At 44.4% G+C, this 12,475-nt stretch overlaps 1 long non-coding RNA gene across 1 annotated transcript; it reads left to right on the top strand.

Moving 5' to 3' along the window:
* Positions 1 to 2,352: 2,352 nt before the first annotated feature.
* LOC131725039 (uncharacterized) lies at positions 2,353 to 11,524 on the top strand. Its single transcript, XR_009320401.1, has 2 exons — positions 2,353 to 2,508; positions 10,140 to 11,524. It is a non-coding gene; the product is annotated as an uncharacterized LOC131725039 (long non-coding RNA).
* The last annotated feature ends 951 nt before the right edge of the window (positions 11,525 to 12,475 follow it).

Here is a 12,475-nt window from a genome sequence, read left to right as displayed (position 1 = left end):
GAGAGCTCTGTGTGTGTGAATGGAGGAGCAGGACAGACAGGTGAGATTCAGGGAGTTAGTTTGAGAGCTCTGTGTGTGAATGGAGGTGCAGGACACACAGGTGAGATTCAGGGAGTTAGTTTGAGAGCTCTGTGTGTGTGAATGGAGGAGCAGGACAGACAGGTGAGATTCAGGGAGTTAGTTTGAGAGCTCTGTGTGTGAATGGAGGTGCAGGACAGACAGGTGAGATTCAGGAGTTAGTTTGAGAGCTCTGTGTGTGAATGGAGGTGCAGGACAGACAGATGAGATTCAGGAGTTAGTTTGAGAGCTCTGTGTGTGTGAATGGAGGTGTAGGACACACAGGTGAGATTCAGGAGTTAGTTTGAGAGCTCTGTGTGTGTGAATGGAGGAGCAGGACAGACAGGTGAGATTCAGGGAGTTAGTTTGAGAGCTCTGTGTGTGAATGGAGGTGCAGGACAGACAGGTGAGATTCAGGGAGTTAGTTTGAGAGCTCTGTGTGTGAATGGAGGTGCAGGACAGACAGGTGAGATTCAGGGAGTTAGTTTGAGAGCTCTGTGTGTGTGTGAATGGAGGTGCAGGACAGACAGGTGAGATTCAGGGAGTTAGTTTGAGAGCTCTGTGTGTGAATGGAGGTGCAGGACAGACAGGTGAGATTCAGGGAGCTGTTTTGTCAGTGAAATCCCTCTCTGTTTAACAGCAGGGGCAGAGGCAGGGCAATGAGATGGAAATATAGCCAGGGAAAACATATGGAAATATACCCAGGGTAAACATTCCAGGAACAAGAGAGGAGAGAGGAGAGAGGAGAGGAGAGGAGAGAGGGGGAGAGGAGAGAGGGGGAGAGGAGAGAGGAGAGAGGAGAGAGGGGGAGAGGGAGAGAGAGGAGAGATGGGGAGAGAAGAGGATAGAGGTGGAGAGGAGAGAGGGGTAGAGGGATAGAGGAGATAGAGGAGAGAGGGGGAGAAGAGAGAGGAGAGGAGAGAGGTGGAGAGAGGAGAGGAGAGAGGGGGAGAGGAGAGAGGAGAGGGGGAGAGGGGATGAGGATAGAGGGGGAGAGGTGGAGAGGGGAGAGGGGGAGAGGAGATAGGGGAGAGAGGGAGAGGGGGGAGAGGAGAGAGGTGGAGAGGAGAGGGGGAGAGGGGATGAGGATAGAGGGGGAGAGGGGGAGAGGAAAGAGGGAGAGAGAGGGGGGAGAGGGGAGAGGGGAGAGGATAGAGGGGGAGAGGTGGAGAGGAGAGAGGGGGAGAGGAGATAGGGGAGAGAGGGGGAGAGGAGAGAGGGGGAGAGGAGATAGGGGAGAGAGGGAGAGAGGGGGAGAGGAGATAGGGGAGAGAGGGAGAGAGGGGGGAGAGGAGAGAGGAGAGAGGAGAGGGGGAGAGGGAAGAGGATAGAGGGGGAGAGGAGAGGGGGGGAGAGGAGATAGGGGAGAGAGGGAGAGAGGGGGAGAGGAGATAGGGGAGAGAGGGGAGAGGGGGGAGAGGAGAGAGGAGAGAGGAGAGGGGGAGAGGGGAAGAGGATAGAGGGGGAGAGGAGAGGGGGAGGAGGAGAGGAGGGGGAGAGGAGATAGAGGAGAGAGGGGATAGAGGAGAGAGGAGATAGAGGAGAGAGAGGATAGAGGAGAGAGGGGAAGAGAAGAGTGTTTTGTTTTCTGTTTAAACCTTTTATTTGCAATAAACCAGCACAAGCAAGCGCCTTCACCATGTCACCTTGCAGTACTGTGTGCTTCTTCCGGGTCTGACATTGCCATCCTGTGACAGGGTGTCAGTGTGTGTGTATCAGTGGTTAATGTCGAGGGCTGCACTCTGCATTGATTTTGTATTGACTCTGTACTGACTCTGTATTGATTCTCAGTGGTAATATTGAGGGGCTGGAGTGTGAGAAGGCAGGGCGCCCAGGCGGGGGCGCTGTGGAGAGACTCGCTCGATCACTGAGCAGACGACTCAACAGCAGGAAGAACCAGAATGACACAATCACCCCTGACCAGGAGAGAGGAGTGAGACAGGGAGTGAGACACAGTGAGGTGAGTCACCCTGACCAGGAGAGAGGAGTGAGACAGGGAGTGAGACACAGTGAGGTGAGTCACCCTGACCAGGAGAGAGGAGTGAGACAGGGAGTGAGGACACAGTGAGGTGAGTCCACCCTGACCAGGAGAGAGGAGTGAGACAGGGAGTGAGACACAGTGAGGTGAGTCACCCTGACCAGGGACAGAGGAGTGAGACAGGGAGTGAGACACAGTGAGGTGAGTCACCCTGACCAGGACAGAGGAGTGAGACAGGGAAGTGAGACACAGTGAGGTGAGTCACCCTGACCAGGAGAGAGGAGTGAGACAGGGAGTGAGACACAGTGAGGTGAGTCACCCTGACCAGGACAGAGGAGTGAGACAGGGAGTGAGACACAGTGAGGTGAGTCACCCTGACCAGGAGAGAGGAGTGAGACAGGGGAGTGAGACACAGTGAGGTGAGTCACCCTGACCAGGACAGAGGAGTGAGACAGGGAGTGAGACACAGTGAGGTGAGTCACCCTGACCAGGACAGAGGAGTGAGACAGGGAGTGAGACACAGTGAAGACAGACTCTCTCCTCTCTCTCCTCTCCTCTCCTCTCTCCTCTCCCCTCTCCTCTCCTCTCCCCTCTCCTCTCCTCTCTCCACTCTCTCATGTGTTTATGTATTTGCATGTTGCCATGAGCTTGTCCCCTCACAGTACTGATGACCAGGACTCTTAAAGGCACACACAGATATTCCGATATTAATACCAGGGCTGTGCACACAGTTTCAGAGGAATCCCCTTTAACAGATATTAAAGAAAAGCAAACCAGCCCTTTAACACCAGAACGGACTGCGAACAACCTAGAACAACCATGAGTGGTCAATTAAAAACAACATCAGTATTATAATGAAAGGACAAACAATTGAATATGAGTCGTAGTTTCATTCAGGAGCATCATATAAAGCATCAACACAACCGAAACATTGTAAATAAACAGACATATGAACAGAAATGTGTTTATATACAGACATATTACATGAAGCACAACCTCAAAAAACTGTAAAAGAATGAAATAAACTTATGGAAACTATAATAAGGTCTAAAATGGACAATTACCTATATTGTAACAATATCCTGGGAGACAGTCAGCATGGTTTTAGGAAAGGGAGATCATGTCTAACTAACCTGCTTGATTTTTTTGAGGATGTAACATCAACAATGGATAATTGCAAAGCATATGACATGGTTTATTTAGATTTCCAGAAAGCTTTTGACAAAGTCCCGCATAAAAGATTAATTCTCAAACTGAACGCAGTAGGGATTCAAGGAAATGCATGCACATGGATTAGGGAGTGGATAACATGTAGAAAACAGAAAGTACTGATTAGAGGAGAAACCTCAAAATGGAGCGAGGTAACCAGTGGTGTACCACAGGGATCAGTATTAGGTCCTCTGCTATTCCTAATCTACATTAATGATTTAGATTCTGGTATAGTAAACAAACTTGTTAAATTTGCAGGACGACACAAAAATAGGAGGAGTGGCAAACACTGCTGCAGCAGCAAAGGTCATTCAAAATGATCTAGACAGCATTCAGAACTGGGCAGACACATGGCAAATGACATTTAATAGAGAAAAGTGTAAAGTATTGCATGCAGGCAATAAAAATGTGCATTATAAATATCATATGGGAGATAGTGAAATTGAAGAAGGAATCTATGAAAAAGACCTAGGAGTTTATGTTGACTCAGAAATGTCTTCATCTAGACAATGTGGGGAAGCTATAAAAAAAAGCCAACAAGATGCTGAATTTAAATCAAGGGAAGTAATGTTAAAACTTTACAATGCATTAGTAAGACCTCACCTAGAATATTGTGTTCAGTTCTGGTCACCTCATTACAAAAAGGATATTGCTGCTCTAGAAAGAGTGCAAAGAAGAGCAACCAGAATTATCCCGGGTTTAAAAGGCATGTCGTATGCAGACAGGCTAAAAGAATTGAATCTATTCAGTCTTGAACAAAGAAGACTACGCGGCGATCTGATTCAAGCAATCAAAGTCCTAAAAGGTATAGACAATGTCGACCCAGGGGACCTGAAAAAAGAAACAAGGACCAGGGGTCACAAATGGAGATTAGATAAAGGGGCATTCAGAACAGAAAATAGGAGGCACTTTTTTACACAGAGAATTGTGAGGGTCTGGAACCAACTCCCCAGTAATGTTGTTGAAGCTGACACCCTGGGATCCTTCAAGAAGCTGCTTGATGAGATTCTGGGATCAATAAGCTACTGACAACCAAACGAGCAAGATGGGCTGAATGGCCTCCTCTTGTTTGTAAACTTTCTTATGTTCTTATGTTCTAGATATTTTAAAATACATTTGTGTATATACATGTATATCATGTACATACAAAACTGTACAACTGAAACGATGTAAATAAGTATCAAAACCATTTCAAATAAATGGGTTTCCAGTGCTTACATAACAAAGCACACATACGCCACCGAAGCTAAGCGTTTATACACAGACATACTGTAATCGAAATGACAGGAAGGAATAAACATTTGAACAGAATGGGCTTCATTTACAATCACTTCCAAAGTCTAAGTGCTGGCACAGATCACACAGATCCTGCTCTTTTCAACATATGCAGTGCACTTACTGCAGACTGTCTTTGTGCGTTTGGCACAGCTGTCAGCAGTCTTGTTGCCATTGCATTTTGCAGTCTGGCATTGTCGTCTCTTTCGGCTGGCTGCTCATCCACTGTAATAATGTCCCGGTTTATAGCAGAGAATGCTATTGTCAATGAAGCAGGTCTAAATTTCAGATGCCAGGGCAAATTTATCATTTGAAGTCGGGGGCTTCTGGTTTACTTCAGATCGAAACGCAGAAATCACAAAATTTCACAAAAGTGATTCCGTGGCATTGCCTCTGAAAACACTCCCCACTTACTGGACCACAAACTGCACAGTGACAGGCTTCTGGCACCAAATGCTCCACGGGCACATACTAGTGCAATGAACGCTTCTAATTCCTCCAAGGGCATTGACCAGGGATCATCTTGTAGTTGTCGGTGGGCTTCTGCTTCAGTGCAGCGTTGTATGTGGTGAAGCGTATCCATGTTCAATGGGTGAAAAGCACTCCATGCGCTCTCATCAGTGTTGCGTTTGCATATGCCGTGGGCCTGGAACTTCCCTCAGAATATTATGTTCACCCCTTCTACCTGCAGCTTCAACACCAGGATTTATAGTGTTCCAAACAGTGCCCTCATTACCAGCCTCTTGAGTGCCAGATAGTGCAGGCGCTACCGCTGGAGAAGCGGCTGCCTCAGGTGAAGTAGCGGCTGGATCAGGTGCAGGGGCTGATGCAGGTGAAGTGGCTGGCATCCTTGCAGGGGCTGCCACAGGATTGCTTCTTCTCTCACGGGATCTCCTGCACCCTCGGTGTCACTGCTGCTGGAAGATTCATCTCCGCAAACCCAGTCTGCTTCAGAGCCAGATTCGTCATTGTCTGTCTCTGCTGCATCAGAATCGCTGTCCAGCGTCTTCCACGACACTGAGGAATGCAGACTGATATAATCAACAGAGAGCCGGGCGCCGGGAGCTGTCAGGCTGATTGCTGGGCTATCAGGAGGCTCATTGAAACAATAGAAATGTCAGAAGACCGCTCCCTTGAGGATTGCAGACTGATATAATCAAACTTCAATACATGGCAGCAAGTCAATACAAATAATACCACAACATGTCATTGTTATAATATGTTTTATATGCAGCGGTCAATTTGTCCGCTCCTGGTCGGAATAGGTGTGACAGTATTTGATCTCTCTAGTTTTTGCAGCGCCGCGATTCTTTCTTTGTCAGAGTAATTAGTACATATATTTAGGAAAGGTCAGGAAAGCACAGCTCTGTATCTTAAAGGGCACATAAGGACCTTTTTATTTGATTGTGTTACATGTTCCCATGTGTTGCTACAACTGTTTACGTAAGGTGTGTGTATTTGTTTTAAATTTTTTTTTTTTTTGACCACTTTTTAAAACTTTTAATACTAGAAGGACCGGAGATATACTGATACCTAGACTGCTGTATATATCATAAACATCTGAACAAACAAAGCATATATATATTGTGGTAGCGTGGCGGGCAGTCAAGACTGACTAGCGGCAGGAACACCAAACACCCACAGACAGAGTTATTGTTCAGCGCCTTGGCACACTTTTATTCTCACCAAATAAAACAAAACACAGGAACAAAGTAAATATTTGAACCAAAATACTATAAACCCTTTTACAAACAGAACAAACCAAAAGCCTATCTTCACTTGAAGATACTAACTTCACTGTATTGAAGTCCCTAACTCACACAGGACAGCTAAGCTGTTTCCCTGTCTTAAATCTAGTTTATCAATTATTTTAATCACTCTGCACTTACGTTCTCCACATTCAACACTCCTGCCACCTCCCTCCTCCACTAAGAACAAAAGGACAGTTTATATAGCACAGATAATTGCAAACACTCAGACAATCAACACCCTATCTACCCAATTAGACAGGTGTTTTTCCCTTTTCTGGCTGAATACCATCAGCCCTAAAGGCTTCTGGGAAATGTAGTTTCCCCAGCCACTTCGGCCATGACGCCTATCATGAACTACAAGTTTTTCACCTTAACAGGGGAACATAGATCTTGTCAGCCTCAGACTGACATACTTATTAGCCCTCACTGCCCCACAATATATATATATATATATGAATGAACATTTATTTTACAAATCAAAACAAGAAAATGTAAATAAATAAACATCTGAACAGACATCGGTTTACAACATACCTATTTATAAAACTGAAACGATAGCAATACATTTTAACTTTTGAACAGCAATCAGTTTATTACCAGATGCACAAAAGCAACTGAACTACGTAGATAAACTTAGATGAAAATGTTTTGCAGAAGAAGTTATAAAAAAAAGTCTAATTTTTCTTTTTTTTTTCAATAAACGGGTATTCCTTTACCTTGAGTCTGCGCTTCTCCACGCTGCCTTTCTGCACGGGGCACAGCTGTCCGAAGTTTTATTTTTACTGCACTTGCCAACCTGGCATTGGCGTCTCCCAGCAGGGTTGCCAGCTTCAGCTTCTTGCGAAGTTCCTGTACTAACTGTAAAATATATCAAATATATTCTCTCCTTGGTAAATTCTTCTCCATGCATTCTTTGTAAAGTACCCAGGAGTTGATGGCTGCTAGATCCAATACATTGTAAAACACCTGAACAGACCACCGTCGGGAGCCAGCATTCACAGAATACTTCTGTGCCATCTGATCCAAACATCAACTCCATATTTTGTTGTGTTGTAAAACTCCACAGTCTCTGGTATTTATTTTCATTAGTCCCGATGCTAATTGACTGACCAAAGCAGCGCAGCTGGCAAGCAGGCGCCAGCCTTTCAAAAGGCTGATTGAAAAACAATAGACTGTCAGTCATTCACTCAGGCAGAGAGTAGAGACTAATCTGATTACAGCTAAACACATTGCGGACTGGTAAATAAAAATAAGAAAGTAGAATACTGTTCTGTATAATCAGAATTGTTTTCTGTGTGGCCGTCAGTGTGACTGCTCCCGGGGCTTTTAGGTATAGTGTAATATATCTCCTTTATTTCATGCTTTGTGAGAATATTTAACCCTTTGAGGTCCATTTATTCAGCGACTCAGGCGCGTCAGGTCCAATTTATTTTCACACACGCAGTTTATTTTAGACGCGCTGTTTAAAAGTATTTTTTTCACAGTAAAAAAGGCACTGCATATCAACAGGACACTCAGTACTGCATCTCCAGCCCCGCCCCACCCTTCACTGTATTTTTCACATACCTCTTCATAGTTGTGCATACTGATAAATCAACTCCTGATCACTCGTTTTATCACCAAACTCCTCAATAATGCGAAACAAGTCATTATTTTATTACTATAACATCTCAAAAAGCTCTGCAAATGTCTGTGATATTCTTTGAGCGCTGGATGTGGAAGCAGCTATCTTGTTTGTGTATGTCCGTGTTCTCTATGTGGTGTCGGGTCTATCAGTATTCATGAGATACAACCCTATTTTTTTCGGCTTCTCTCGGTTCCTATCGGTCTCACTCAGCCATTGAATGGTTTTCTCGGCTTTTTCCAGAGAAAAAACAACTAGAGACCTGTGTTTTACGTCTTTTTGATGATGCTGGATAGGGTCCGACATTGAACCGGAAAGAGAAAATTGTAATGTCGGACCTGGTCCGACATAGGACCGCAAAGGGTTAATACATACGGACAGAAAGGTACACAAACGCACAGCCCCATATGTGTTACACGACTGGAGAGAAATTACATTTTAAAACCAAAAACCGCCAAAATGACTGCCGCAGGGCTTCTAGTGTTAAATTGCATTCCCTGCCTCAAGATGGCTTCACATGTACCTGCATGGACCTCTCAGAACTACATTTCCCATCATCCTCCTGCTCACATATCTAACTGAGATGGATTTGCCAGCAGGAGGATGATAGGAATTAAAAGGTCCTTATGTACCCTTTAAATTTAAATTAAAAAAACGGTCAAACTGACCACCTTGGTTGTTCTAGTGTTAATTTCACAACAGTAAAAGCTTCCTCGCCTTTACAATATTTTAAGGAATAAAAACTCCAGCTGTCGTTCTTTATACATTTTATAAAACTTTATAAAACTACAGCTCCCAGCACATGATGGCAGCAACCATGCAAATCTTTCAGGGTGAAAAAATAGAGTCCAGACTAACACTGCAGCCTGCATCCTCCTCATCGGAAGAGCAGAGTCGAGACTTTAATACATCTGCTGTGTGCAAACTAGGAGAGGAGACGAGAGACGAGAGGAGAGAGGAGAGGAGAGGGGGAGGAGAGGAAGAGAGGAGTGAGGAGAGGAGAGGAGAGGAGCGGAGTGGAGAGGAGCGGAGAAGAGAGGAAAGGGAGAGGAGAGCAGAGGAGTGGAGAGGAGAGGAGAGGAGAGGGGGAGAGGAGAGCAGAGAGGAGAGCAGAGGAGTGGAGAGGAGAGGAGAGGGGGAGAGGAGAGCAGAGAGGAGAGCAGAGGAGTGGAGAGGAGAGGAGAGGAGAGGGGGAGAGGAGAGCAGAGAAGAGAGCAGAGGAGTGGAGAGGAGAGGAGAGGAGAGGGGGAGAGGAGAGCAGAGAAGAGAGCAGAGGAGTGGAGAGGAGAGGAGAGGAGAGGGGGAGAGGAGAGCAGAGAAGAGAGCAGAGGAGTGGAGAGGAGAGGAGAGGAGAGGGGGAGAGGAGAGCAGAGAAGAGAGCAGAGGAGTGGAGAGGAGAGGAGAGGAGAGGGGGAGAGGAGAGCAGAGAAGAGAGCAGAGGAGTGGAGAGGAGAGGAGAGGAGAGGGGGAGAGGAGAGCAGAGAAGAGAGCAGAGGAGTGGAGAGGAGAGGAGAGGAGAGGGGGAGAGGAGAGCAGAGAAGAGAGCAGAGGAGTGGAGAGGAGAGGAGAGGAGAGGGGGAGAGGAGAGCAGAGAAGAGAGCAGAGGAGTGGAGAGGAGAGGAGAGGAGTGGGGGAGAGGAGAGCAGAGAAGAGAGCAGAGGAGTGGAGAGGAGAGGAGAGGAGAGGGGGAGAGGAGAGCAGAGAGGAGAGCAGAGGAGTGGAGAGGAGAGGAGAGGAGAGGGGGAGAGGAGAGCAGAGGAGCGGAGAGGAGAGTAAAGGAGGGAGAGGAGAGGAGAGGGGGACGGAGGGAGGAGAGGGAGATGGAGGGAGGACAAGAGGAGAGGGGAGGGAGAAGAAAGAGGTAGAGGAGATGGAGGGAGAGAGAAAGGAGAGAGGGGAGAAAGGCAGATAGACAGACAGACAGACAGTGGCTCTACAATGGCAATTCAATAATGGTTCTGTATTACACTGAGGGGCAATGCTAGCACAAGTATAGGGCAGCTGCAATGGGGTGAGGCTGGTACAATGGGACCACAGTGTGCTAACTATACCCTAAATGGCAATGTTACTGGACAGCACTCCTTTAAAGGGAGGGGCCAGTGATACTGTTAATAAAGCCAATAAGAGGTAAGAAAACAGATTTTACAGAAACCTTGGTTACTGGTTATATACTGGGATAGTACTGGCATGTTACTGGTATTTGTTTCAATAAAACCCTGAAATGTTCTGTTCTGTTTTGCCGCAGGTTTTGAAATTGCAGATGACTGGAGTTTGTGGCAGTCTGACCTCCTGTGTGACATCATCGCTAGAGAGATTCCGGCTCTCCGATCATTCCATTGAGTTTCACTTGAACGTTCTGAGGGCATTAATTGACATTTGAATGTGCTACTTTACACCAGACCGGGTCAACCACACTCACAATCACAGTGAGATCTCCTTCTATTACAATGATCATTACAATTAGTTACAGTTCTGGCTGCAGTATTTCCAATTCTAATTATAATGACACTAAAAACTGACACAAAGAGCTCCTCATAGTATTGTACCAGCAGGACCCACAGGTACAGAGACACACACACACTGGAGAACTTTATATTGTTTTAAACAAGCAGGAACCACTGAAAGTGTTTGAAAACACAAGAATAATTATCGAATGAAAAATAAATCAGTTATATGTGTCATTACAATTACATTTGAACTGCAGTTACAATGCATTACCAGTCACACAGTTACACTTAGAATCACAATGCATTACCAATCAATCACACAGTTACATTTAGAATCACAATGCATTACCAATCAATCACACAGTTACACTTAGAATCACAATGCATTACCAATCACATAGTTACACTTAGAATCAATGCATTACCAATCAATCACACAGTTACACTTAGAATCACAATGCGTTACCAATCAATCACACAGTTACACTTAGAATCACAATGCGTTACCAATCAATCACACAGTTACACTTAGAATCACAATGCATTACCAATCAATCACACAGTTACACTTAGAATCACAATGCATTACCAATCACACAGTTACACTTAGAATCACAATGCATTACCAATCAATCACACAGTTACACTTAGAATCACAATGCATTACCAATCAATCACACAGTTACACTTAGAATCACAATGCATTACCAGTCACACAGTTACACTTAGAATCACCATGCATTACCAATCAATCACACAGTTACACTTAGAATCACAATGCGTTACCAATCAATCACACAGTTACACTTAGAATCACAATGCGTTACCAATCAATCACACAGTTACACTTAGAATCACAATGCATTACCAATCAATCACACAGTTACACTTAGAATCACAATGCATTACCAGTCACACAGTTACACTTAGAATCACCATGCATTACCAATCAATCACACAGTTACACTTAGAATCACAATGCGTTACCAATCAATCACACAGTTACACTTAGAATCACAATGCATTACCAATCAATCACACAGTTACAATGCATTACCAATCAATCACACAGTTACACTTAGAATCACAATGCATTACCAATCACACAGTTACACTTAGAATCACCATGCATTACCAATCAATCACACAGTTACACTTAGAATCACAATGCATTACCAATCAATCACACAGTTACACTTAGAATCACAATGCATTACCAATCAATCACACAGTTACACTTAGAATCACAATGCGTTACCAATCAATCACACAGTTACACTTAGAATCACAATGCATTACCAATCAATCACACAGTTACACTTAGAATCACAATGCATTACCAGTCACACAGTTACACTTAGAATCACCATGCATTACCAATCACACAGTTACACTTAGAATCACAATGCATTACCAATCAATCACACAGTTACACTTAGAATCACAATGCATTACCAATCAATCACACAGTTACACTTAGAATCACAATGCATTACCAATCACACAGTTACACTTAGAATCACCATGCATTACCAATCAATCACACAGTTACACTTAGAATCACAATGCATTACCAATCAATCACACAGTTACACTTAGAATCACAATGCATTACCAATCAATCACACAGTTACACTTAGAATCACAATGCATTACCAATCAATCACACAGTTACACTTAGAATCACAATGCATTACCAATCAATCACACAGTTACACTTAGAGTCACAATGCATTACCAATCAATCACACAGTTACACTTAGAATCACAATGCATTACCAATCAATCACACAGTTACACTTAGAATCACCATGCATTACCAATCAATCACACAGTTACACTTAGAATCACCATGCATTACCAATCAATCACACAGTTACACTTAGAATCACAATGCATTACCAATCAATCACACAGTTACACTTAGAATCACAATGCATTACCAATCAATCACACAGTTACACTTAGAATCACAATGCGTTACCAATCAATCACACAGTTACACTTAGAATCACAATGCATTACCAATCAATCACACAGTTACACTTAGAATCACAATGCATTACCAATCAATCACACAGTTACACTTAGAATCACAATGCGTTACCAATCAATCACACAGTTACACTTAGAA

The sequence above is a fragment of the Acipenser ruthenus genome, chromosome 59 (assembly GCF_902713425.1).
Source record: "Acipenser ruthenus chromosome 59, fAciRut3.2 maternal haplotype, whole genome shotgun sequence".
NCBI classification, from domain to species: domain Eukaryota; kingdom Metazoa; phylum Chordata; class Actinopteri; order Acipenseriformes; family Acipenseridae; genus Acipenser; species Acipenser ruthenus.
Note: the sequence above shows the minus strand (reverse complement) of the source record. Positions and strands in the feature narration are given on the sequence as shown.